The sequence below is a fragment of the Canis lupus genome, chromosome 38 (genome assembly GCF_011100685.1).
Source record: "Canis lupus familiaris isolate Mischka breed German Shepherd chromosome 38, alternate assembly UU_Cfam_GSD_1.0, whole genome shotgun sequence".
Lineage (NCBI taxonomy): Eukaryota > Metazoa > Chordata > Mammalia > Carnivora > Canidae > Canis > Canis lupus.
This window is the reverse complement of record NC_049259.1, coordinates 17,414,121-17,435,690: the sequence shown is the minus strand read 5'-3', so window position 1 is coordinate 17,435,690 and position 21,570 is coordinate 17,414,121. Positions and strand designations below refer to the sequence as shown.

The following is a 21,570-nucleotide window of genomic DNA, read 5'->3' as shown; positions in this document are numbered from 1 at the left end:
TGTAGTGAGATTCAAATCAAACAAAGGCATAAGTTGGGAAATCAGGATTGGTGGAGGGCATATATGAGTAGTTGACTCTAAGATATGTGTAGAGACAAGGGAGGTAGGTTGGAAATGTAGCCTGGGGCTTGATTAGGGAGGGCCTTGAGGGCAAGGGTATCAGTGTTCTATTCCTATATTCCTACAAACACAAAAATCTTACTGGCATTTAACAATAGGCATTTACTGCTTGTTTACTGGTCAGGTGAAGTGGCTCTCTTGTAGGCTTCTGGTTTGTGGACTGACTGGCCAGCTCTGCTTTATATGTGCTTTGTATCATTCTGAGGTCCAGGCTGAAGGGGCAAGAGCTCTCTGGGGGAAGCTCTTCTGGTAATGACTGAAGCTCAAGAAGCCTTGTCCAATCACTCAAGAACACTTCAAGCTGCTTGTGTCATGCTTACCACTGGTTCAGAAAGTCATACGGCCAGGGCCAAAGTTAGCAGGGCTAGAAAAAAACCCTACTCCTTTGAGATTGAGGCAAAGATGTGGATGCATGCTTTTCCCCCGGGAAATAAAGAATTGTGGCCAATAATCTCATCTAACAGAGCCAAGGTGGGAAGTTTGTAGACTCAAGGGAAAGAACAGTGTTTCATTAATTACATTTATACTTACAGCGCCACCCATGGTGACTAGAACATAATAGGTGCCCCATGACTGCTGAGTGCAATACTGAATGAATGCTAACCACCATGCATGGAGCACCATGGCATACATTGCAAATTGAGTTAAGGGACTGTGTCCTCCAGTGTATTCCCCAGATTAGGCTTCAAGATATGTAAAGCTCATATCTAGTTAGATTATTGCACATTTTTCACGGTAACCTTTCCAAAACTTTGCTTTTCTATGTCCTTTCCTTATTCAAGAACTAACATAACCTCTTTTTGATTATCTTGTCAAGCCAAACTTCTCCACCTGATGTTCCTTAATCTGGCAATGTTTCCCACTACTCCCTGATACGAACGGTCTAAGCCAGTCATGTCTTGTTTTGATATTCCCTCTCCGCCCCTATTCCTATCATGGCTGTTGTTTCCTTAGTACCTCGACCCAGACTGCTGTCTTTGGAAGGGATGTCTTGTCTGCTCTCAGATCTATCCATATACAATTTACCCTTCTCGCTTGGCTAAATATCTCTTTTTCCCATAAAACCTCTGGGATTGTTACAGACCTCAAAAACTCTTCGTTTTTCTGAACACCTGTTCTACCTGTGGAACATTTTGACTCTATCGTCTGCCCGATGATGGTCTCATGTGGGTGTGTCCCCAGTAAGAGGTTAGCTAAGCTACTCCATGGTATTGCTGTCTTGACATCCATTCTGTTTGGCCAAGTGGCTTGCAGGGACCTGAAACTGACACCAGCCTTCTCATCCAAGGCACACCCTAGATAGCAGCCATAGCACCACAAGCAAATGTAAGTTCCTGACATAACTGCCAACAGCCCTTGCAATTGACAGTCTCTCCCACCTCCTAGGACCTTCCCCTTGTATGCCCCTCAGATAAGACTTCTATGGGGCTTACCAAAACTCCACTCTTTTGGGTTTGAATTGACCAATCTGAGCTTAGCCTGGAAACCCCAAAACACTATACCCGGGAAGCCTAATAAAGGCATATGCCCCAGGTCCTCTCCCTCTCTCTGCCTGTACCTTGTCTTGATCTCCCTGGGTGGCCCCTCAAAGCATGCTGTGTACTTTCTCCCGGACCTGTGAATAATACATTTTTATATTTCAATTTCTCTTGTAGTCTGTGGCTGAACGCAGCTCACCATCTGGCACCCTGGGCTCTACATAGCAAATGTTAATTTAATGAAGTAGTAACGGTCCCATTTACACAACCAGTTGGTGAATATTTTCTCAAGGCAGAGCCCAAATCCTTTGCTTCTTTGGGTCTTTCATACTATCCAGCATGGTGTTTGATCCAAAGTAGATGAATAGTAAATAAGTATTGATGGATAGATCTTGTGTACACTAAGTACATATTTAATGAACTTGGCTGTTGACTATCTTGTGTACATTAGGAAGCAGACTCCTTGAGGGCAGCGGTAAAGCCTGTGTATATGTGGTTCCACTTGTTATCCTGACATAGCCCTTGAGTCAATAATTAGTGAACTTCTGAAAGGTGATCAACCCATCTTGTCACAGTAAATTATCATTTAGATACTTCATGATTAGGAGGCTGATGGGAAACAAAATGATTTTCAACAAAGCAAGCTAAGGTCTTGGTTGTTGCTGAATATGAGTCTGTGGGAGCGTGTCTGCCCCTCTGCTGGGGCTTCAAAGATGTAGCAGATTATGTCATCCCAAAGGCCTAAGGAAAATGCCCATTGTCCTCTGGGCTATGTGTTATTTCTTGCTCATTATGCAAACGAGGTATGAAAATAATAGGCTTTTAAAAAGTCCTCCCTCTGAAGCCATGAAAACAGTGAACATATGGTTCTGGCTCTGCCTGGGATAAAAAGGAGAGGTTGACATTGTCCTTTTTGGTGAGGAAGATTCAGTGTTTCTCTTCCTACCTCCTAAAGGGATATTCTTGTGTGAGCGTTGCTGACTCAGAGGGCTCTCAGTGAAGCTGCAGAAGGAGGCTAGATTTTGGGTCTTGCTGCTTAGAAGTCTGAATAAAAGCATTAGCTCTGCCTCTTCCCTGCATTACATGCTATTTACTACAACCTCCAGTTTTGTTGATTTAGAGGATGACTGGAGAAAGTTGTAAATAATCTAATCCTTTGTATACCTCAACTGCATCCTTCTTTTCCCTCTTCCTATGCCTTCCTAGTGCCTTCTTTCCCTGACCACTCATTGCTGCAGGCTGTTTTCTCTCACAACCTTCCAGGACTCCACTACAATGTCCACTTGGAATGGGACGAGTGTATGTTCCCAACCTTCATATCCACCTTTTTCCCAGCTTCAAAACTCACCTACTTTGTGCTTCATTCTCTTAAGGCCTGTCTGCTGAGGCTGACCAGATTAAGGGTTATGTCATGGTTTAGAACAGCTTAATGATATACTTTTTTTTTAGATTTTATTTATTTATTCATGAGAGACACACAGAGAGAAGCAGAGACATAGGCAGAGGGAGAAGCAGGCTCCCTGCGTGGAGCTTGATGTGGGACTCGATCCAAGGACCTGGGGATCAAGACCTGAGCCAAACTTGACGGGATGAGCACTGGGTGTTATTCTATATGTTGGCAAATTGAACACCAATAAAAAATAAATTTATATATAAAAAAAGACCTGAGCCAAAGGCAGACTCTCAACCACTGAGCCACCTGGATGGTCCTTAATGGTGTACTTCTTAAACAGAACTTCTGGTGTAATGCCAGGCAGTCACAAGATGATCCTGACATATCTTCTTCCAGCATCAATTTTGTTCAGTGGCAAATGATTTTAAGTATCTTAGAAAATTAATATGTTAAGTTGCAAAACAGAATACAAAGTTCAAATGAAAATTTAAACTAAAGCATGAGACTTAACAAATTTCTGCTCTTTGCGGAGTGTTCTGGGCTCCAAACTCTATTCCCACAGGCTTTTATCCCTAAAAGCTTCCATGGGGGTAAAGCTTAACAAGCATTTTGTAAACACTCTCTGGTATAATGGGAGGTTGTACAGAAATGCAAACAAAAAAATTTAGAGTGAGTTCAGGGAATCAGTGAATCAAAGACAGAGTCAGTGCATATCCCAGGAGCAAAGCAGCCAAAGCTTATACGGCAGTTGCTGGAAGAAACTTGGTGTCCAGCAGGGTGGATGCCAGAGGTAGATGGGAAAGGAGTTGAAGACTGGGAATTGGGAAGCACAGCTAAAGTCTTGAGAACTCTTCATCTGGATTTATTGATTTCAACTGCTTCTGCATGGGATGGCTTTTCTCTCATGTGACTAAAAGGAGTGATCGCACTGAACCTGTGTTCTAGCAGGTTCACAAAGACTTTTTAGAGAACTTTTAAGGGTATCAATAGCCACATCCTCTATTCATAAACATATTCTTTCCTAAAAATTTTCTCCCTTAAAATAAATCTATAGTGCTTCTCACTTTCCTCCCTATTTACAATAACATTGCTCACACTTTGCAGAAGAAATGAATACCTCTCAGCTATTCGGAGTCTTGCCATGGAACATTGTCCTGGGGTATAAAACCGTTCAGGGGTCCAAAGATTTCAAAGTAATGTTTCTGAGAAAGCAAATGACTCTAGTGGCTGGGTAGTAAAAACTTGTATGGGTCAGATGGTTTCCAGTCATGTTCCCCAAAGTGAAGGAAGACTACATTGAGGTTTTAGCTCTAAGATAATTAAGATAAGTTTTGATTATAGACTGTTGTATGAGTTTTATCATGTAACAGAATGTCAAAGAATAGAGGGACAGTGCTGTAACAAAACTCCTTCCCTTCCCATCATCATGTATGTGTGAGCAAAGCTTCCTAGTGCTTTAGTCTATAAAAACAGAAAATAGAGATATAACTGATTATTACAGGATAATTTTCAAAAAGAAAAAAAACCTATGTGCACACACATATGTAGACAACTAAAACTGCTGAAATGAATTTGTTAATAGATACTGAACTGGTTGTTATCTATGAAAGCTAATGTTTGGAATTATGTTTTCTTTTTTAACATTTATTTATTTATTTATTTATTTATTTATTTATTTATTTATTTATTTATGATAGTCACACACACACACACAGAGAGGCAGAGACACAGGCAGAGGGAGAAGCAGGCTCCATGTACCGGGAGCCCGACGTGGGATTCGATCCCGGGTCTCCAGGATCGCGCCCTGGGCCAAAGGCAGGCGCCAAACCACTGCGCCACCCAGGGATCCCTTCATTTATTTTTTAAAAAGATTTTATTTATTCATGAGAGACACAGAAAGAGAGAGAGGCAGGGACACAGGCAGAGGGAGAAGCAAGCTCCATGCAGGGAGCCCGATGTGGGACTCGATCCCGGGTCTCCAGGATCACATTCTGGGCCGAAGGCAGGTGCTAAACCTCTGAGCCACCCAGGCGTCCCAAAAATATTTTTTTAAAAAAGATTTTGTTTTAAAGTAATCTCTACACTCAACTTGGGGCTTGAACCCACAACCCCGAGGTCAACAATTGCATGCTCTACCAACTGAGCCAGCCAGGCATTATGTTTTCTTTTTTTTTTTTAATTTATTTTTTATTGGTGTTCAATTTACCAACATACAGAATAACCCCCAGTGCCCGTCACCCATTCACTCCCACCCCCCGCCTTCCTCCCCTTCTACCACCCCTAGTTCGTTTCCCAGAGTTAGGAGTCTCTGATGTTCTGTCTCCCTTTCTGATATTTCCCACACCTTTCTTCTCCCTTCCCTTATATTCCCTTTCACTATTATTTATATTCCCCACATGAATGAGAACATATAATGTTTGTCCTTCTCCGACTGACTTACTTCACTCAGCATAATACCCTCCAGTTCCATCCACGTTGAAGCAAATGGTGGGTATTTGTCATTTCTAATAGCTGAGTAATATTCCATTGTATACATAAACCACATCTTCTTTATCCATTCATCTTTCGTTGGACACCGGGGCTCCTTCCACAGTTTGGCTATTGTGAACATTGCTGCTAGAAACATCGGGGTGCAGGTGTCCCGGCGTTTCATTGCATCTGTATCTGTGGGGTAAATCCCCAACAGTGCAATTGCTGGGTCGTAGGGCAGGTCTATTTTTAACTCTTTGAGGAACCTCCACACAGTTTTCCAGAGTGGCTGCACCAGTTCACATTCCCACCAACAGTGTAAGAGGGTTCCCTTTTCTCCGCATCCTCTCCAACATTTGTGGTTTCCTGCCTTGTTAATTTTCCCCATTCTCACTGGTGAGGTGGTATCTCATTGTGGTTTTGATTTGTATTTCCCTGATGGCAAGTAATGCAGAGCATTTTCTCATGTGCGTGTTGGCCATGTCTATGTCTTCCTCTGTGAGATTTCTGTTCATGTCTTTTGCCCATTTCATGATTGGATTGTTTGTTTCTTTGGTGTTGAGTTTAATAAGTTCTTTATAGATCTTGGAAACTAGCCCTTTATCTGATATGTCATTTGCAAATATCTTCTCCCATTCTGTAGGTTGTCTTTTAGTTTTGTTGACTGTATCCTTTGCTGTGCAAAAGCTTCTTATCTTGATGAAGTCCCAATAGTTCATTTTTGCTTTTGTTTCTTTTGCCTTCGTGGATGTATCTTGCAAGAAGTTACTGTGGCCGAGTTCAAAAAGGGTGTTGCCTGTGTTCTTCTCTAGGATTTTGATGGAATCTTGTCTCACATTTAGATCTTTCATCCATTTTGAGTTTATCTTTGTGTATGGTGCAAGAGAGTGGTCTAGTTTCATTCTTCTGCATGTGGCATTATGTTTTCTAAAGAGCAGAAGTATGTATCTCTCTTGGACAAAATTGGTTTACATTTCTATGGACAGGAATCATTTTTATTCGTTTCAATTTGCAAAATTATAAAATAAACTATCAAACACAACCAAAGCCATAGACCTCTACAGAATCAGATAACCTTCCTGGGGGTGAGAGGTCTGTGGTCCTTGTAGACAACACCCAACTTTTCATTGAAAGAATATCAAATAATCTCTTTTGCCGTCTGTAAGTCTTTCATGAGCTCCCTAACAGATCCTAAACTATTGTCCCAAGACTAGTTAGCAATAAATACTTTTTAATCCAAAAATAGAAGAACTAATTGAAGAAAAACCTAATCCTACTATTTCTCATTAAGAAACAATTTAAAAAAATCACATTTATGTTTAAAAATTATATAGCAAAAATGCTAATATATTCATGTTATTTTAATCAACTATTATTAATAATTATAACAATGACTAAATCTGGAGAATTTTTGTATATACTTAAAGCCTTATAGTTACCAAAAATTTAAAAATAATTTAAACAACATACATATTTTAGTACATAAAATTATGACAAGGTGAGGGGATCCCTGGGTGGCGCAGCGGTTTGGCGCCTGCCTTTGGCCCAGGGCGAGATCCTGGAGACCCGGGATCGAATCCCACGTCAGGCTCCCGGTGCATGGAGCCTGCTTCTCCCTCTGCCTGTGTCTCTGCCTCTCTCTCTCTCTCTCTCTCTCTCTCTCTGTGACTATCATAAATAAATAAAAATAAAAAAAAAATTATGACAAGGTGATCAATAGAAGACTTAAGCAAATAAAATGTTACATTAGGACAAAGTCTTCTGGAGAAGTGGAAAGAAACTAAAATCAAGGAGAAGTGATGTACATTTTCTGACATAAAAAATTGCTTATGTATTTAAAAAATGTATAATTGGGGGCACCTGGTTGGTTCACTGATTGAGCATCTGCATTTGGCTCAGGTTGTGATCCCGGGGTCCTGGGATTGAGTCCTGCATCAGGTTCCCCACAGGGAGCCTGCTTCTCCCTCTGCCTATGTCTCTGCCTTTCTCTCTGTGTCTCTCATGAATAAATAAATTCTAAAAATCTTAAAAAATGTATACTCTTGGTTATCAAATTATGTTACTTAAATTCCATTGCATACACTTGAGGGTAATGTGAGAATGTATTTTGAAATATTGGTATTTACAGCACCCATAAATAACATTCTTTTGACTCTTTCAACTTATGGTAATAAGTCTGAAATGTCAACTAAAAAGTATGAAGGTACATATAAATTTTCAAAAAACTTTAAGAGAGCATGCAAATGGAATTCTGAAGGGAAATATCCTAAGAAAACTGTCTGGCATCTCATAGGAATATAACATTTTTATTTTGATTGTTACTTTCCATACAGGATTTGTACACAAGTGGTTTTCCTTTCTGTGCCAGTGGCAGACACTGCTAACAGATCACAGAATTCTTTCTTGCAGAGCCCGAGAGTGGCCTCTCTCTTTCAACACAGTACTTCAGGCAGTTGCTATTGATGGATTTGGCACATGATTTAATTTAAAAGATCTTAAAGAGAACTCTTTTCTGAGAGCTCTGATAGTAGCGGAATCACTTTGGTTGAGTGCAGGTGGGTCTTTGGAGCACTCCCTGACCTTCCCATTCCCACAGGTCACTGATGAGACAGAGGGGGTAACTCTCATGCTCATGCTCCAGCTTCCTGGCACTGCCCTCATATGACCTGTGAAGTCAAGTGCCCCAAACCTGAAAGTTGACTTTCCACCACCCTCCCCAGCACTGAGTATTTTCTCTGTCCTTTATGACTCAGCTGTAAAACTTGAGGCGGAAGATGTTCTCAGAGGTCTGGAGGTAGTTCTTGGATAGCCTCTAAGGGACAGTGTTCCACTAATCTGTGTGATTGTTTGCCTTTGAAATGAGGCTGGCTGGTGATAAAGTTCAGGAACAGACAATATTCCTTAAAGTCTTGGACCTGGTGCCTCTCTGACCCTCCTCTACTTATGAAAATAGTGACATTGGACCCCCAATGTTTTAGTGGCCCCTTCAATAAAATGGGACTGACAATTTTTTTCTTGTTTTAAGGAAATGTCAAAAGACAAGATTATATACATGATTTCTCTGATTAAATAAAGCCAGATGCCCTGTAAACCTCTCCTACTATAACTTTTTTCTGCTAGACAAGTATTAAGTATTTTTAAGTAGGCATAGTGGAGCCTTGCCCATTTGGACTTGAGTGGTACATTCAGGGATCCAAAGAGCTGCTAGGAGAAATAGTGCAGGCATTTGTGAGTGGACCTCTGATTAAAGGTGCCTTTTCATTAATGGAATAAAAATGCATATTATATCATGAATCTGTAAGTATAAATTTATATTTGAAAGTATAAACATTGGGATAATGGAAACCACTATACTTTAGAACAAGCAAAAGGCATCCCAAGTGCAAAAATCCCTGTGAAGCATCACAGGTAATTAAAAGCTCAGAGATTGTGATTAGCTATCATAGATTGCCCTTGCATTTCAAACTCCTTTCAGTAACTCTGTCTAAATATATGTACAAAAACTGAGTAGTAAGACAGATGGAATGATTAGACCCTTCATGAGGATGTCTTGTGACTAATTTTTTTCCTGCTCATGTGTGCATGATGGGTGTGAATGTGTATATGCATCTGTCTGAATGTATACGGGACTCTTGGTCAAGGGAAGGGCCAGAGGCTGGCCTACAAATGGCATTTCATCTTTTACTCTTTTTCTTTTTTTACCATTTAGGGAGTCATGTAACAAAATGTTAATTTTTATTTGAGTAGAGAAACAATGAGTGTTATGTAGTTTTTCTTTTTTTTACCTTTTGTATTTTTTTACTTCCTCAAATAAAAATTATAAGAAAAAATCTTAGTTACGAGAATAGCTCTGCATTTCTAATATGTATTACATTTTGTCTTATCCAACGTGATCCCTGCTGTTGATCTCCTTAGATCATCCTGTGTATATTTGACTCAAAACCTTGACTTCCTATTCTTGTCTTTTGTACCCCCTTTGGGCATCTGGTGTTCTTTCTCTTGTAGACGAATTGCAACCATCAGAAAGACTTTGGCCTTGTAAGACTGAGGTGCTTTCATTCCAGTGCATGGAGAGGCTCAGAAGCAGGTGGCTGCCTCAGGTTAGAGCAGTAAATCTCAGATGTCTAAGGAAGAGGGCTGTGCTGATGTAAGTGTAGATATCAGTCCCTTTGGCACAAAGCTAGGGGACTTCAGGGCTCAGTCTGGAGAATGGGAAACCCTTGTTTTTTTTTAATGTCTTAAAGGCTGGTCTGTCTGTTGGGAGTTAACTTTGCTTGGACTTTAATCAGAATTTACATAAGTGCCTTCACCAAAGCCATCTACGGAATGGCAGACACACAGAAGAATGAGTTGAGACTAAACCTGGTCTTAGAAAAGAGGAGTTTAAACATACCCCTATGGGATGTGGGTGGCTGGAGTAGAAGACCTCTCAAAACACTTTCACAGGTAAGGGATGCTAGAGTTGGAAGGGATCTTAATGGAAGTCAAATTCTCTAATTCAGTCTCCTTATTATACAAATGGGGAAACTTGAAGTGGATTTCCTCAGGTCACACTGCTAGTTTGTGACCAGTCAGGGCCCTGGACAGAAGCGTGTCATTAAAAACACAGGACTTTGAATCCATCTGTTATCATTGCATCTTTTGTATTTAGCAGAATCCACTGCACCCAATGAGCAGTTATATTAATATGGATGATGAACAGATGTGGAAACAGCCTCATTAGGGAGGGGGGATGTGAGAGCAGTACCTAGTAAAAGGAGTTTTCTCATCTGTCAGATGAGAAATTTCCAGTAGATGAACTTTAAGTTCCTTCCTCCTTGGAAGTCTCTGAGATCCTGCTTGTGTGACTGAGAATTACAGGGACCAGATTTAGATACTTCTTAGTCCCACCTGTTGGACGTGGGAGCTTTCAGTTTGGAGTTTGTAGATTGAATTCTGACTTTGCCGCTCACCTGTCCTGTCACCATGGGTTTTATGACTCTCTAAACTTAGCCTTTTCATGTATAAGTTGGGAATAATGATGTCTGTGCTATTTACCTCATGGATTCTTCATCCTAACTGAGGAACACAGATAATGATTTGAGCGATGATTTTCTTAAGGATCCATAGATAGTAGCATGAGTGAGTAGGAGAGAAGCCAGTTCATTGATGGGTACTCAGGTATGCATGAAGACGTCTGCCTTCAGCAATAAAGCGTAACTCTCTTCTAGAATCCTAGTCGACAAGGGCCACTGTACAAAGTGTACAACAGACTGTGCAACATATTGCAGACAAAATATTTTTCTTTGTATCTAAGTCTTTGTTAATTCTCTACCCAAATCCCTTGTCTGGAAATTATGAGTGAAAGTCTCATGGCCCTCCCACATATTCTAAGGATGAAGTGGCATCTAGTGGATGCTAGGGGCCAGGGGGATGGGTGAGGCATGCATGGTGTGGAGGAATGGGCTCTTTGCTTCTTCTCCTTTTCCTTCTCCTTCTCCTCCTCCTGCTCCTCCTCCTTTCTTCTTCTTCTTCTTCTTCTTCTTCTTCTTCTTCTTCTTCTTCTTCTTCTTCTTCTTCTTCTTCTTCTTCTTCTTCTTCTTCTTTCTTCAATGCTTCTTACCATTCTAACCAAAACATCAGCTGTCGCAGAGTGGCTTTGTTCTCAACTCCCCTCCTTTCCATGAAGAACTTAGGCAGTAAAAATACCTGGATTGGAGATTGGCCAGCAAATCAATAAAGGCTCATAGGTAGAGATGGGAGACATTTGGCTCATAGACTTCTCTGCATGAAGTCCTGAAAAGAAGTACTTCTGAGAGTCCTTATGTGGGCACAATCCTGGGTTATGTGACCTTAAAGAAAATGATTGTTACTAATTATTGACTGCTTTCAATGTATCAGACTCTGTGCTAAGCACATGACATAATACCATCTTGTTGAATCCTTAGAACAAATTGGAGACCTAGACATCAAAATAGTCACTTTATAAATAAAGGGAAACTGAGGATCAGGATAGTTGAGCACTTGCTCAAGTAACACTACTAGTTCACTGCTAGTTAGTGGCTAGGGATATGGCATGCCACCACTCTGGGAGCAGCATTCACATTGTAGTGTCTGTGAATGAATGTTCCTGGAGGTGATAGTGTGGTGGACATCTCTCTCTCTCTCTCTTTTTTTGTAAATTTATTTTTTATTGGTGTTCAATTTGCCAACATATAGAATAACACCCAGTGCTCATCCCATCAAGTGCCCCCCTCAGTGCCCATCACCCAGTCACCCCCACCCCCCGCCCACCTCCCCTTCCACCTCCTCTTCCACCACGCCTAGTTTGTTTTCCAGAGTTAGGAGTCTCTCATGTTATGGTGGTGGACATCTCTTGAGAGTGGGAGAAGTGAGTGGAAATCCAGCTCTGTCTGACCTCAAGTTCTATGCTGAGCCACTGGGGCACATGCTGTCTCTTCCCCACTCAGGGCTGGATCTAAGTGGATCCAAGGGTTGGATCCAAGTGATTGATGAGGTGGGAGCTAGCAGCATTTACTTCCAAGATCTTAATCCATGTGTGATTTATATGTGGAGTGTAGTGGAGCTGGGCCATTGAGAGAGCCAGTTCTGACTTCAGTAGGGGTGTTTCAAAGGTGGACTGATGGATAAAAGCCTGGGGAGGGTGTGTGTGTGTGTGTGTGTGTGTGTGCACGTGTGTATCAGTGTAACTGTGGTTCCACTTTCTAGGGCTATGATTTTTGAGGAGAGAGATCAGAAAACCCTAGGACATGGTGTTGACCAGAACCAAGAGTCCCCCAGTGAACTATCTTCCTGGCTCCATTCTCCATTTCTCTGACTATGGTGTGTGTGTGTACTGTGTGAGTTGTATGTGTGCGTGTGTATGCATGTGTTGAATGAAGTTCTCCACATGCGGTGGAGGTACTGTGGTGATGGAGTGCAGGAATGTGCAAGAGGCACCTCCCCATGGGTACCATCCTCTGGCTGGCCACATCGGGACATTCTCTCCGGGGTGGGGAAAGACCTATAAACACTATGCTCTATTTTTCTGAGTGACCATCTGCAGCTGAGACTAAAGAACAGAGTTGAGAGTCAGTCAGGTGACTTGAGTAATGGCTGAGTGGCCTTAGGAAATATGCTGACCCTGTGTGAGTTCTACCCATCAGGGAAAAGATGAGGAAGATAGTGTTCATTTCACTGGAAAGCTTGAGCTTTTGCACAGTTGGCTGATGGCAAAGCAATCTATATGCCTAGCTTTGGAGGGGGATAACAGCCTTAGTCCTTTTTACCAGTACTATTATTTGAAGGAATTGTTTTAGCCAGAGCCCCCTTTCTCATGAAATTTCCACTGCCATGCAGACTCCAAAACTGGCACAGCACATTGAAGATACCTCCTAAAAATTAACCTTCAGTTATGCATCATTCTAATAATGTGACTTCTTTTCAATGCAGTTAAAAAAAAGATGCTTTGCCATTCATTCTCCACGCTCATTAAAGATCTCTTTTCTTTCAATACCTCACTTTTAGATTGGGTTTGCTTTTGGAGATTATGGAGGCAAAGACACTGTGAGAAGCATGGTTGTGACCCTAGTGCACTGGATGAATTGCCAGTGCTGTGATATCATATGCAAGGCACAGGGCACTGTGCTCTATATGCAGGGCCGGCTCCTTGCTGGCTCTTCAGAAGTGTTAGTTTTAATCCACATTGTCCCTTTGTTCTCCTACAGTCAGAATTAGTTAAAGTTGTTTCACAGGGGGATGGGAGTGTGTGTGAACACCCTTCTGCGTGAATTTCATGCAGCACAGCTAGGCTCTTCCCATCTCCCCACCTGATCACCTCCTTCACCCACTACCCATTATAGGTAAATGGCTGCTTGCCCTTGTGGTGGCTCCTCTTTTCCTGAGGGTAGCTCATGAGGTGGATGTGCTGTTCTTCCACATTGATGTGATTGCTGGTTGAGGGGTAGACTGGGTAACCTAAATCCAGTTAGTGTATTCTTCTTCCCTCTTCTTTTCTGGAAGTTTTGAGAAATCCTAGCAGCTATGCATCACTTTGGAATTATTTAGGAGCCATCCCACTGGTGGGCAGGAGGGCAGGGTGGAAAACCTCTCAATGCCCATTTCCTTGAATGGCTCCCCCTCCATACCTGTACCCAGAGATGGACAACCACATCCTGACTTCTGTGCAAAATCAGCTTAAGAAGCTCTCCCTCCAGAGAACTCTCTCAGGCTCCTTGAGAATCAGTTTAGTGTCAACATGAAATCAAATCTCTACTGATGAACTGAGCGTGGGACAAGACACTGTGGGAAGCTCTGAGCAACCACCTCTGCAGCTTGAGGGCTAAGATGCCCCTTGTCCGGCCCCATTTGAATGTTAATAATTCTTCACAAACTCAAGGCTCTGGGCAGACATGGTCTCTATTTGTGAGGCTATAGATGGGTCAAGAAGACACATGATTTAGGTAGCCAATCTCCCCTGCCACCCGCCTGGGTTTGGAAGTTCTTGGCAGAAGGGGAGAGATGGATAGATCACATCAGGACAGAGACATGGCCCTGCTCCTAGCCTGTGGCTGATCATGGGCTCACAAGGGCCTATGGCAGCTCTCACCTGGGACAGGTGAAGCCTGTATTTAGAGTGTCTTCGATGCTGTTATATTTCAAACAGGGTGTTATGGACTGAATCGTTGATCCATCCCCCACAACCTGCCAAAGTCATATGTTGAAGCCCTAGCTCCCAATGTGGCTATATTTGGAGACAGGACTTTAAAAGAGGTAACTAAGGTTAATGAGATCATAAGGGTGGGACCCTAATCCAATTTTATGGGTGTCCTTATAAGAAGAGGAAGGGACACGATGGGTGTGTGAGCCATGTGCAAAGGCTATGAGAAAAGGCCATGAGAAGACATAGTCAGAAGGCAGCCATCTGTAGCCAAGGAGAGAGGCCTCAGGAGAAACCAGACTTGCTGAGACCTTGATCTTGGATTTCCAGTCTCCAGCACTGTGAGGAAATACATTTCTGTTCTGTAAGCTCCCTAGTCTGTGGTATTTTGCTACAGTGGCCCCAGCTGACTCACACAAGTATCATTCCACTCCTCTCCCAGTTAAAGCTGTCAATGCCAGTAGGGATTTTCAGCATGCAAGGTACTCATGTCCCTTATGGTCTTCATTTATCATATAGAGACAGTACAGTGTCCAGTGTTTGGAGTATAAGCTCTGGAGTCACACTGAATTCACATTCTGGCTCTGCCATTCACTAGCCTTGTGGTCTTCAGCAAGTTACTTAATTTCTCTGGGCTGCCATATGTTCATCTGTAAAATAAGGACAATAGTAGTACCAACTTCAAAGAGTTGTTGAAAGGAGTAAATAAATTAATCCATGAAAAGTGTTTACATGAGCACCTTGCAGAAAGCTTATGCTCAATGACGTTTCTTGATTTATTTTGAAATAGATATGATTATCCTTTTTGGTGTATTTTTCATGGGATTGTGGTCCCACTATATTCTAAGCATTGTGAGGAAAATGACTATGGCCATTTTATAAGTCCAAGTACCTAGCAAGTTGGTCTTTTCTTCATCCAACATATTTACTGAGCACTGACTTTATTCCAGGCATGATTCCAGGTGAGGAAATCAATGGTGAGTAAAGGCAGACGTGGCTCCTGTTCTTGAAGAGCCTACAGTTTGCGCACATCTTGGGTGTTCAATAAGCATTTATTAAGGTGAATGAATTATACTCTTTGTGTGTCTCTGTAAGTTGCAATCTCTGTAGTGGAGGGGAATGAAAAAGGATTGGAGCTAAAATTGTGACTTAGTGGATTTCTGGTCATATGACTTTGGAGGAGCTTCTTCATTTTGTTTATTAGTTTCCTCAGCTGTAAAATGGAGGTCATAAAAGTACTACCTTCCCCACACCTCTCCTCTAGAGCTTCTATACTGTTAAAGTGGAGCAAGATCTGAGGATGTGAAGATTGGGACTACATTAATTCACTCATTCATTTACTTTATTCATTCACTCACTCATTAGTTGAATAATATCCATTGAACATCTGCTTATGGGCTAGGATTATTCTAGCCATTGGAAGCATTGCAGTGGATGCACAAAATCCTTGCCTTCAAGAACCTTACATTCTAAGGGGATACAAACAATAAAAAAACTGAAAAAAATGTGTGTTATAATTCATGTAATGTTAAATGCTATGAAGAAGATAATGAACAAAACACAGTTCCTTAAAAGGTAACGATTTTGATTAAGATCATGGTAGGGATCATGTTTTGGTACTTTGGTTAAAACATTATTCAACATTCTTTTCTCTTTTGTGTCCCTTCTGGACAAGGACATGCTAAACTTTGGTTGGCTGGCCCCTGGTGCCCAGAAGATCCATTGGATACAGGTCACATTGGACACTTCTCACTCCCAGGGTAGTCTTTAACATTCTGGAGGGTCCTCATAGATGTATAGCAAACAAAGTTGTTGTCAGGATTCAGTTCTCTCTCAACATTGGGTCAGTGGTAGAAGTCCCAGCCTCGTCCTGGGAGCATGTGAGCATCCCAGGTGTGCACCCAATGAGAAGAGCCTCTGGGGCTAAGTAGATTGGTGCCCTTTCCAGCTCTCTTTTGTAGGAAGGGGAAATAAAGGGAGAGTAGGAAAGAGGAGATGCTAACTTTTGATCCTCCTCCTTCAGAAATCTGTAGGCTTGTGCTTATAGGCCATTAATTACTTCTTTAAAGACAGTCTTCCCCAGCAGGTGATTAGCCCGCAAGGCACTAACCACATCTGTCTGTCTTGTTCTCTTTTGTACTTGATAAATATGTGTTGAGTTGAATTGAATTATATATTCTTTAGAGATATTACTAAATATGAGTAAGTCAGAATTACATTTGGAGGCTGCAGTTATTCCATTCCATTCCATTTGGAGGATGCTTATTGGATAAGCCCTGTCACACTTTGGTGTCTCTAGGAAAGAGAGTCAGATGTGGATGTTAGCTTACTGGCTCCTTTTTGAGGAATACTGTTGGCATCATTGACCACGGAAGGGAGGGGAAAGGTTAGAGGAAGATGGTTAGAAGGAAGGTCTTACAATAATGAAGGTCCAACAACAGCCTCAGCTGGCCCTTTGGGAAGCTCTGGAGTTAAAATGTCTTCCCAAGGTCGTACTCATTACTTATTGCTAAGTAACATTAACCCAAAACTTATCTCACAGTCTCTGTGGGCCAGGAATCTGGACATGGCTTAGCTGGGTCCACTGCCTCAGGGACTCTGACATGGCTGCAAACAAGGTCTCAGCTAGGGCTGTGGTCTCATCTGCCAGCTCAGCTGGACAACATCTGCCTTCAAGGCCACTCATGTTGTTGTTGGCAGGATCTGGTTCCTCATGAGCTGTGAGGTAAAAGCCTTAGTTCATCACAAGCTATTGGTAGATGCCCTGCTTTGTTTCTTGCCATATGGATCTATCCACAGAGCATCTCACAATGAAGTGAGCAGGTCAAAGGGAAAGAGAGTTCTACCAAGAGACAGAGAGAGAGAGAGTGAGCAAGTGAGCTAGCAAAATGGGAGTCACAGCCTTTTATAAGTTTGTCACAAAAGTGTCATCCTGCCATATTCTCTTTTTTAAAAGATATTTTTTATTTATTCACTTGAAGGAGAAAGAAGTAGAGAGAGAGAGAAAGAGAGAGAGAGAGAGAGAAAGAGAGAGAGAGAGAGAAAGAGAGAGAGAAAGAGAGAGAGAAGAAGAAAGAGAATCAGTGCCAGTAAAAGCACAAGCAGAGAGGGGTGTCAGAGGGAGAGGAGAACCAGACTCCCCATTGAGCCTAACTCAGGGCCTGATCCCAGGATCCCAGAACCTTGACCCGAGCCAAAGGCAGGACACTTAACCAGCTGAGCCACCCAGGTACCACTGCCATACTCCCTTTGTTAGGAGCAGGTTACCAGCTCCAGCCCACACTCGAAAGGGGATTCCATGTGGGCACGAACACAGGGGGTGGGGAATGCAGAGCTGTCCCAAACTGGGTTGAAGTGGCAGGCCTTTATAGTCCTGTGTGGCTCAGTCACTGGATGTGGACCACATGGACAAGAGCATGACCCTGGGTGAGGTGGCCCTTTGCAACTGGTGTCATCCCCCCAGGCCAACAGTTGAAGGCTGAGGCAGGAAGTCCTTCTCAGAAGGGGGTTGGAGAAGTGTGCTCACATGGTCTCCATTCCACATTCAGACAGCGGACACCTACAACCATAGAGTTTGGCTCAGTAGCAAATTCTGTCGATGCACATGGGAGAGAAGAAATGGAAGGAGGAACTGTTTCTGGTATTTATATTCATGAGGAATGCTGTTACTTAATTTTGTTTCTTCCCTTTATTTTCCTCTTGCTTTGACCTTGGGGTTAGAACTTTCTCTAAATGCTAAATAGGAACTCTATCTGAAAATAAGCTTGAGTTATAACCATGTTGCCCCAGGCCACGAGTGTGAGACCCAGGTGGTGGGCTCATTTTGTAACCCTGTTCACAAGGAAGTGTTTGAGATTGAATCTCGTAGGGCAACAACGGCACAGAGCCCGAGTTTCCCCTTTTCATCCTTCCCCCTTGTCATCCATATATATATATATTTTTTTTTTTGGAGAGGGAGAGAAAAGGGAGGAGGGCCAGAGAGAGGGAGGGAAAGAGAGAATCTTAAGCAGACTACATCAGGCTCTGTGCAGAGCCTGATGCAAGGCTTGAACCCATGACCCTGTGATCATGACTTGAGCTGAAATCAGGAGTTGAACCCTTAATCAACCTGGAGCCATCCAGGTGCCCCAGCTCTTATCCTTTTCATTCTTTATTGCAAACCCACACCCTCTGGGTGCCTCAAATTGTGGAATTTAAGGAGACAGTGTTATAAGACAGCTCAGAACTTCTCTAGGAGCAGAGCCTGAGATGGGGATTCTGCAGCAATTGGGTGAAAGCATTTGGGAGAGTGGATGGGGGAGGGAGGTGCTACATAATAATGGGATCCCTGCTGGCCACTAGCTGTTGTCTGGTCGCCACCCCCCCCTCCCCGGGAGGCTCTACAGTTCATCCTGGCCAGGGGTATGGGGTCAGGCCTGTTGTACCTCTGTGTCAGTCAGCCAGTCAGTGGCTAAGGTTTGCAGTGGGGACTTGGGGTGAGGTGCTAGTAGGATCTTTTTTCTTTTATTGACTCACTGTCTTCTTCCTCTAATTTTTTCTTTTATTGACTCACTGTCTTCTTCCTCTAATTTTTCCTCCCAGGGCAATTTTTCCTTTATGGAGTAATGGAAAGAACAGGGCTGGGGATCACATAGATGTAGGCTGGAATCTAATTCTCATTCTTGGGAAACTGGCCACCTCAGGTAAATTATTTAGCCTTTTATTTTATTTTTTAAAGATTTTATTTATTTATTCATGAGAGACACAGAGAGAGAGGCAGAGACACAGGCAGAGAGAGGCAGGCTTCATGCAGGGAGCCCGATGTGGGACTCGATTCCGGGACTCCAGGATCACGCTCTGAGCCAAAGACAGACGCTCAACCGCTGAGCCACCCAGGCATCCCTTATTTAGCCTTTTAAATTTCAATTTGCCTGCCTGGAAAATGAGTATGATACCACTCACCTCCTAGGGTTTGGGGAAGGACTGAAAGGTGATATTTGTGCGATGCTTCTTGCGGCGCCTTTCTTTGCTTTCACTGTCTCTCTTACAGCTACACAGAGCAGCCTATTCTTTTCCTGGCACGGCCCTTCAGAGCTCTGAAGGTTGTCATGCTGCTCCTCTCAGCTTTCTGCTTTCCTTGTTGATGAACTTCTTTTCCTTTGGCTCTGGCCCTCCAGAACCTGCAGCGTGCTCACTGCTGTCCTCTGCATGAGTTCCAGCATATCACCTTCCCTCTTACACAATGATCCCAAGGCACTGCACATGGCCTTCTTCCATGGGGGGGGGGGGGTCTTTGGCCCCACACTATCCTCTGAGAGATGCTATGCTTGATCGCATTTGCCTTTTTGATAGGTTTAGAGGCTACAGTTATAAGTAGCAAGAGGACTTAGAGCTCTGCAGGGAATTCCAAAATATTGTCCCAGGTGTCTACAGAGATCTTTGGGCTTCCCTTCCTTTGTCTGCCTGCCCAGGCAGCTGGAGTTCCCTGCCAACCTGACATCACGTGTTGCAGAGCCGGCTCCCATCCTTCATGTATTGGTGGAACCGCCAGACTGTAGAGTGAACATCTGTATCAGGAAGGCTCTGATAACTTAATGGAATGCAAAGCTATGCCAGCTGACTCCAGAGGTTCTGATATGTCTCTTAGAATCTCAGAGATGGGCACGTGTAGTTTGTACAAGGTCCCCAGCTAACTAACTAAATTGTTGTTGCCACCTTGAAATTCAGTGCTCTGCAGCCTCTACTTCTGGAAATGTGAGTTTTCCTACCTCGGCACTTATCCAGATGGACCAGATGTATAAAGCCCTGAGGCATCTGAATCTTTGCAATGGCTCTAAAGCCTTACCTCTCTCGAAGGACAAGTGGCATTTCCAACCCACCAATCTTTGTGATTTATGTTTGCTCCTCCCTCTTTCCCTAACCAACCCCACCACCCTTAGCCAGATGCCTGGAGCCTGGGTGGGCTGCCTGAATATACAGGCCTCTTACTCTCCCCCTACCAACTCCCCTCCAGGTCGATCCCATGGGAGGAATCTCTCACTTTTCAAAGAATAAATCTGTAAAAGAGGCAACATTTCCAGAGCAGTAAATCTTTGCTCTGTGTGTGTGGGCATGCATGTGTGCATATGTGTTTCTGAAATTTGTGCTGTGTGTATACCCATGTGTCTGCAGAGAGAACAGAGCCAAAAGCATTAGAAGGCCTTTTAATTTCTGAAGAGTCAAGACCACAGAGGCAAGGACGTGCTCAGGAAAGTGAGAGGGACATCAACCTGCTGTGAGAAATGGGATTGTCTGAGGGAAGGCAAAGGCTGGGCAGAAAGTGTTTCCAGTTTGATCTGTTCCCTGATGTATATATATATATATTTTCTTTTGTATATTTTTTTATTGAAGTTCGATTTGCCAACATATAGTATAACACTCAGTGCTCATGCCGTCAAGTGCCCTGATATATTTGCACACAATTCTATAGGAGCCATGGAATGTCAGAATGAGCTGCCCCTCCACCTTGTGGGGGTGCAGGCTCTCTGCTTCTGCTGCCTTGGGGAGGTTGAAGGGAATCCTGGCCATCCCTGAATGTGAGTCCCTTACACTTTGGCCAGTCAACCACTTTGTTTTCTCAGACACTCACTACGTCGTATTTCCTCTTTCCTGTCAGAGGAAGTGGTCAGAAGAGACCCCCAGAGAAGGCTCTAAATGAAGTTGAACTCTCCACAGAGTTTCCTGAAAAGTTGTGAATGAAAACAAAACTCTTCCAGCCAACAACCAATGGACTCGCTAACCAGCCCCAAACAGAACCCAGATGTGTGGAGATGGTAAAATCACTGGGCTGAAAACCCAGTGTACTGGCTCTTGTTCCTGTGGGTGTGAATGAGATCAGGTGTGGCAAAGATCAGTGGGAGGTGGGGGAGGGAATTAATTATGAGGGAAGGGACTGTGGAAGCCAGGGGCTCTCACTGGACCAGAGGGTTGCTAATGATTGAACATGCACCACCCCAACTCCTCATGATTTGGGGAAGAGGAACAATATGGATAACTGAAGTCCACTGAGGGTTTTCAACTTTATTTTAGCCCCTCTTTCCCCACAGATGAATTTGATGAAAGAAAGGCACCAGAAGAATCTCCACAGAGATCATGGGTCTGGGACACCGGGGTGGCTCAGTCTGTTGGGTGTCTGCCTTCGGCTCAGGTCATGATCTCAGGGTCCAGGGATGGAGCTCTGCATTGGATTCCCTGCTCAACACAGAGCCAGCTCCTCCTTCTCCCTCCTCTGCAGCTCCCCCTGCTTGTGCTCTCTCTTTCTCCCTCTCTGTCAAATAAATAAATAAAATCTTATTTTATTTATAAAATAAAATAAAATAAAGAAGAAAGAAATCATGGGTCTGGCTGTTTAGTTGGGTCTGGGGGAGACATCAAGGCCCTATTAATATACACAGTCTGAAAAGTGTCTGTCTCCTTCTAGCAAGGAGTGGAATATTTCTGCGAGTGTGAGTGGC

General features: G+C 43.2%; 1 long non-coding RNA gene across 1 annotated transcript in view; it reads left to right on the top strand.

Moving 5' to 3' along the window:
- Window positions 1–21,331, top strand: part of LOC111094616 — a 34,325-nt gene extending 12,994 nt beyond the window's left edge. The window contains exons 2-3 of the long non-coding RNA XR_005385539.1: window positions 20,733–20,889; window positions 21,146–21,331. This is a non-coding gene — a long non-coding RNA (uncharacterized LOC111094616). The remainder of the gene's footprint in view (window positions 1–20,732; window positions 20,890–21,145) is intronic.
- Window positions 21,332–21,570: the final 239 nt, after the last annotated feature.